This window comes from Triticum dicoccoides, chromosome 6B (genome assembly GCF_002162155.2).
Source record: "Triticum dicoccoides isolate Atlit2015 ecotype Zavitan chromosome 6B, WEW_v2.0, whole genome shotgun sequence".
NCBI classification, from domain to species: domain Eukaryota; kingdom Viridiplantae; phylum Streptophyta; class Magnoliopsida; order Poales; family Poaceae; genus Triticum; species Triticum dicoccoides.
Genome location: NC_041391.1, coordinates 137,111,227 through 137,118,366, shown reverse-complemented (window position 1 = coordinate 137,118,366; position 7,140 = coordinate 137,111,227).

The following is a 7,140-nucleotide window of genomic DNA, read 5'->3' as shown; positions in this document are numbered from 1 at the left end:
GCGCGCGGGAGGGAGGAAGGGAGGCGGCTGCGGGAGGAAGGGAGAGAGGAGGCGGCTAGGTCATCTCCACGGGAGCCGCCACCTTTATACCCATGTGCGTAAAATGATGAAAATGCCCCCGGGGGGCGCCGGAATTACCGGCACGAACGGGGTGGAACTGTTCATTCCTACAGGAGCGAGCTTCGATCCGACGGCTGTGGTCCTCCAGCGGCTTGATCCTACGGCCCAGATCCGATCAAGCAGCCCGATCCGACGGCCAGAAACTCCGAATCGCTGAGAGCGCCCGGGAGTGACTATCTCCCTTATTTCACGATGTGATAACATCTAGGCATCTAGAAGAAAAGCAAGTCATCACGATGGAAATCATGCACCGGAGCTTGCTGATGGAGTCATGTACCTAGGGTAGGGTCACAGACCTGATCTAAGTACCCTGCCTAAGGACACCCTTAGAAGAGATCACCTTCCAGTCGACCTACGAGGGACTCACTCGACTGACTTGAAGGTGATCGACCACGAAGACTCACTCGACCACCAGAAGGTCAAGAGGCACTCTGCACTGCAACGGTATGTAATTAAGTAGACTTTATGATAGTAAAGACACTTTATGTGGGGCGTTACCAGTAACGTCCCGGACATAATGTACCTTAAACCCTTCATTACGTGGGTTGGCTGGGGTCCTGGCGCACTCTATATAAGCCACCCCCCTCCACATGCAGAGGGGGTCGGCACCCTGTAATCCATATACACATAATCTACTCGACCGCCTCCGGGCTCCGAGACGTAGGGCTTTTACTTCCTCTGAGAAGGGCCTGAACTCGTACATCTCTTGTGTTTACAACCTCTCCATAGCTAGGACCTTGCCTCTCCATACCTACCCCCCACTCTACTGTCAGATTTAGATCCACGACAGTTGGCGCCCACCGTGGGGCCGGTGTTTTAGCGATTTTGTGGAGAAGTTGCGATTCTTCCGAGTACTTTCATCATGGTAGCTGCTGGAGTTTTGGTCGAGGTCGAGAGATTCGTCTCGGTGCTCTCACCTTCGTCGCCGACGACTCCGCCTGGCTCCAGGAGGCTCCACTCGACGTCGATGCGCACCCCATCCGCGGTGCGACGCATTTTCGCGCATGTGTCCGCGGCGTTCTGCTGCGGCAACCGTCGACCCCATATCGGTCGACTCCCCTATCGACCACCCTCCCGGTCTCCCGTCAGCGCAAGCGCTCGGGTCGGTCGAGGCTTCAGCGGTGGGTGAGACACGCGGTGGCTCGCCAGACGGCCACCACCCAAGTTGCGGCAATCGAGCCCGACGAATCTCTCTACAGTCTGTTCGATCTGTCGACTGGCTCCGTAGAGACTGCATCCGAATGCGATAGCAGTGATCCAGCGGCGGAAATCCTGATGGTCGACGGGCCTCGCAGCCCCCCTAGCTTCGCCCGTGATGGTGGGGCAGGCGACGGAGGCGACCCCGCACGAGACCACGAAGAGTACCAGCCCGAGCCACTCGACTCTCTGCAAAGAGAGGAACTTCGCCGCAGGAACATGGATGCCCTGCATACTCCCATCGCAGGAGAAACCCCTGAGGCTCGCGCCTTGGAGGAGGCACGTTTGGCCAATTTGGCCGAACGCGCTCGCCTGGAGAATCTTCAGCGAGCACTCGACGAGCGCGCGCGGCAACGAGTTCCCGACGCCAATTGACGTCAACTCTTCCCGCCGACTCAGGTATATCGAACCCCAATCCAGAATTTAGCAACTGCGACCCGTATAGCAGAGTCCATCCAGCCCTCTCAGTAGGAAGCTAGCAGAGGCTTGATGCAGATCAGGGATCTGCTCCGGGCAGCAGGAGATCAGAATTCAGCCGTGTCGCAGTCGCGCAACAGAATTCACAGTCGATCCGTCGCTGCAAATACGGTTCAGTCGGCTCACAGTCCAGATCGCCTCCGCGGCGTGAAGGGCGCGAGAATCGGCGAGACCAATATGGAGACCGACACGACCGAGATGATAGGCGTCGAGTGCCCACTTCCCCTCCGAGGGGTGGGTCTTACGCTCCTCGGCAGCAAGATGACAGACGTCAGCTCAGTGCGGGGCGAAGAGTTCCAGTCGACCCCAGAGAACCAGGCTTCGACGCGCGATCCATTATCGTGCAAGGCTTGGTCGACCGGAACAGAGCTCATCGAGGTGGACTCGACAGAGATGCGCCCACGAGCAGTCGAGTGCACGTTTCTGGTCCGGAATGTTTCAGCACAGCTATCAGAGCCGTAGTGATTCCTCCCAATTTCAGGTTGGCAACAGGAGTCAGCAAGTTCACCGGTGAGTCTAAGCCTGAAACTTGGCTTGAGGACTACCGAGTGGCGGTTCAGATTGGTGGTGGGAATGACGAGGTGGCCATAAAGCATTTGCCCCTCATGTTGGAAGGTTCTGCCAGAGCGTGGTTGAATCAGTTACCTCCTAGCAGCATTTACACTTGGGAAGATCTGTCCCGAGTGTTCGTCAGAACGTTTGAAGGAACTTGCAAGCGACCGGCTGGATTGACGGAGCTGCAAGTCTGCGTGCGGAAGACCAATGAGACTCTCAGGGAGTATATTCAGAGATGGATCACTTTGCACCATACTGTGGAGAATGTGTCTGATCATCAGGCAGTCTGCGCCTTCAAGGATGGTGTCAAGAACAGAGAATTGAGTTTGAAATTTGGTCGAACCGGAGACATGACCTTGAGTCGGATGATGGAAATTGCTACCAAGTACGCCAACGGCGAAGAAGAAGACCGACTTCGAAGCGGCAAGCACAAGCCGAGCCAGTCGGAGAAGGGAAACACCAGTCGGAAACAGAAGCGGAAGGCTAAACCGGCAGCTCCTGGAGAGGCTCTGGCCGTGACTCATGGAAAGTTTAAAGGGAAACCAAAAGGATCCTGGAACCCTAAGAAGGTAAAAGATAAAGAAGGGAACGACGTGATGGATATGCCGTGTCACATCCACACGAAGAAAGACGAAGAGGGGAATATCATTTACCCAAAGCATACCACTCGCCAATGTCGACTCCTGATCCAGCAGTTTCAAGAAAAACAGTCTAAAGACAAGGAAAAGGAGTCGGACAAGGCCGAAGACAAGGAGGACAGTGAGGAAGGATATCCGCATGTCAACTCCACTCTGATGATCTTTGTAGATGTGGAAAGCAAGAGTCGTTAACCGCGAGGTGAACATGGTTACCCCAGCAAAAGCAAATTATCTGAGATGGTCCCAAACACCCATCACATTCGACCAATCTGATCACCCGACTCATATTGCCACCCCTGGGAGGCAAGCTTTGGTGGTCGATCCAGTTGTCGAAGGCACTCGACTAACAAAAGTGCTGATGGACGGTGGTAGCAGGCTGAATTTGTTGTATGCAGACACACTGAAAGGAATGGGCATTCCGATGTCCCGACTGAGCACCAGTAACATGAGCTTTCATGGAGTTATACCATGGAAGAAAGCCGAGTCACTCGGCCAAATAGCTCTGGACATGGTGTTTGGTGATTCGAAACATTTTCGCAAAGAGAAGTTGACGTTTGAGGTCGTGGATTTTCAGAGTGCATATCATGCCATTTTGGGGAGACCAGCTTATGCACGGTTCATGGCTCGACCATGTTACGTGTACCTCAAATTGAAGATGCCCGGCCCCAAAGGAGTGATCACTGTCACCGGTGATCGGAAAAAGGCAGAAGAGTGCTTTCAGAAGGGCTCAAAGATTGCTGATTCCCAAGTGACAGCGGTCGAGTTTGAAGAATACAAGCAAAACGCAGATCTGAGTGATTTGCTGCGATCCAAGAAACCCGCCACAAAATCTGCATTTCAATCGTCCGGTGAGACGAAGCCTGTTCACATTCACCCGACCGACCCCGATGCAGCCCCGACCCACATCTCCACAACACTCGACCCAAAATAGGAAGAAGCGCTCATCCAGTTCCTCCGTGAGAACTGGGACATTTTTGCATGGAAGCCCGCTGACATGCCAGGTGTTCCCGGGGACTGGCTGAGCATCGCCTAAGAGTCGACTCATCAGCAAAACCAGTCAAAGAGCATCTTCGGTGGTCCGCCGTCCAGAAGAGAAAAGCCATTGGTGAGGAAGTGGCTCGACTGTTGGCGGCAGGATTTATCCGAGAGATATACCACTCCGAATGGCTCGCTAATGTCGTCATGGTTCCTAAGAAGGACAAATCGCTCCGAATGTGCATTGATTTCAAGCACATCAACTGGGCCTGCCTGAAAGATCATTTTCCTCTCCCTCGCATAGATCAAATTGTTGACTCGACCGCGGGATGCGAGAGATTGTCTTTTCTAGACGCCTACTCCGGGTACCACCAGATCCGTCTGTACGGACCCGACGAGGTAAAAACAGCTTTCATCACTCCATTCGGGTGCTTCTGCTATATCACCATGCCATTCGGCCTCAAGAATGCCGGAGCCACATTTATGCGAATGATTCAGAAGTGTCTACTCACTCAAATCAGTCGGAATGTGGAAGCGTATATGGATGATATCGTCGTCAAGTCACGAAAAGGTTCCGACCTGCTCGCTGACCTCGCCGAAACATTTGCCAACCTCAGAAGGTATGATATCAAGCTCAATCCATCAAAGTGCACATTCGGAGTTCCCGGTGGCAAGTTACTCGGTTTTCTCGTTTCCGAGCGAGGGATCGACGCTAATCCAGAAAAGATCGGCACTATTCTCCGAATGAAACACCCTGTGCGAGTGCACGATGTCCATAAGCTTACTGGATGCTTGGCCGCATTAAGTCGATTCATCTCACGACTCGGTGAAAAGGCATTGCCTCTTTACCGACTAATGAAGAAGGCAGACAAGTTCGAGTGGACTCCAGAAGCTGATGCAGCGTTTGCCGAGCTAAAAGCTCTTCTCTCCACCCAGCCGGTGCTTGCTGCTCCAATCAGCAAAGAGCCTCTGTTGCTTTATATCGCAGCCACAGGACAAGTCGTCAGTACAGTGCTTACGGTCGAGCGGGAAGAAGAAGGAAAAGCTTTCAAAGTTCAGCGCCCAGTGTATTATTTGTCTGAAGTCTTGACTCCATCCAAGCAGAGATATCCTCATTATCAGAAGCTTGTGTATGGAATATACATGACCACAAAGAAGGTTGCTCATTATTTCTCTGATCATTCCATCACAGTCGTCAGCGACACTCCACTATCAGAGATTTTGCACAACAGAGATGCAACTGGTCGAGTGGCGAAATGGGCGATTGAACTTCTTCCCCTTGATATCAAGTTTGAGGCAAAGAAAGCCATTAAGTCCCAGGCAATAGCAGATTTCCTCGCCGAGTGGATTGAACAGCAGCAGCCGACTGAAGTTCACTCGGAGCATTGGACCATGTTTTTTGATGGCTCTAAGATGTTGAATGGTTTCGGTGCTGGGGTTGTCCTGGTTTCCCCCAGAGGAGATAAGCTCAGATATGTGCTCCAGATTCACTTTGATTCCTCCAACAATGAGGCAGAGTATGAGGCCCTCTTATACGGATTGCGCATGGCCATTTCACTCGGCGTCCGTCGCCTGATGGTCTATGGCGATTCAGATTTAGTGGTCAACCAAGTGATGAAGGAGTGGGACGTGAGAAGCCCAGCCATGACTGGATACTGCAGTGCAGTGAGGAAGCTGGAAAAGAAGTTCGAGGGGTTGGAGCTCCATCATATACCCCGACTGAAAAATCAAGCAACTGATGATCTAGCAAAGATAGGTTCCAAGAGAGGAGCCATTCCGAGTGGTGTGTTCTTGGAGCATATACACACTCCGTCAGTCAAAGAAGATCCTTTCACCGAAGAAGCTCCACAGCCCAAGAGTGCCACAGATCCGACTGAGGTTGAAGTCCCAGCAGTGGTCGACTTGGTCATGGAGGTCTTGGTGGTCATTCCCGACTGGACAGTTCCGTATATCGCGTATATCCTGAGAAAAGAGCTTCCGGAGGATGAGGAAGAGGCTCGACAGATCGTCCGTCGATCTAAAGCCTTTACCGTAATCAAAGGACAGTTATATAGAGAAAGCGCGACTGGAGTTGGTCAGAAGTGCATAACACCAGAAGAAGGTCGAATCATCCTTAATGATATCCACTCGGGGACCTATGGTCATCATGCGTCCTCTCGGACCATCGTGGCCAAAGCATACCGAGCCGGATTTTACTGGCCAAAGGCGAATGAGATGGCAAAGGAAATAGTGGATAAGTGCGAGGGATGTCAGTTCTACTCGAATATGTCGCACAAGCCTGCATCAGCTCTGAAGACCATTCCACTCGTATGGCCTTTCGCGGTATGGGGGTTGGACATGGTCGGTCCTTTGAGAACAGGTCGAAGTGGCTTCACGCATGTACTGGTGGCAGTCGACAAGTTCACCAAGTGGATTGAGGCTAAACCAATCAAGAACCTTGACGCCGGTACTGTTGTTAGCTTCATCAGGGAACTGATATTCAGATATGGAGTCCCGCATAGCATCATTACGGATAATGGGTCGAACTTTGACTCGGAGGAATTCAGGGATTTCTGCAACTCTCAAGGCACACGAGTCGACTACGCTTCAGTCGCCCATCCGCAGACGAATGGACAAGCAGAGCGAGCCAATGGCCTGATTCTCAAGGGATTGAAACCCCGACTGATGCGTGATCTCAAGCATGCAGCTGGAGCGTGGGTCGACGAACTTCCCTCGGTGCTTTGGGGACTGCGGACCACCCCTAATCGATCGACCGGAAGAACTCCATTCTTCTTGGTCTACGGAGCTGAAGCAGTCTTGCCGAGTGATCTTCTCCACAATGCTCCTCGAGTTGAGATCTACAACGAAGCAGAAGCTGAACAAGCGCGGCAGGACGCAGTCGACCTTTTAGAGGAAGAAAGGGAGATGGCTCTGATCCGATCGACCATCTACCAACAAGATTTGCGTCGTTTCCACGCCAGAAATGTGAGGGGTCGAGCCTTCCAGGAAGGAGATTTAGTTCTCCGAGTGGATCAGAAGAAACATCACAAGCTTGCTCCTTCTTGGGAAGGACCCTTCATCGTCACCAAAGTTCTCCACAACGGGGCGTACCGTCTTTACAACGTCGAACATAATATCGACGAGCCCCGAGCTTGGAACGCGGAACTACTCCGCCCATTTTACACTTAAGTTTATCACT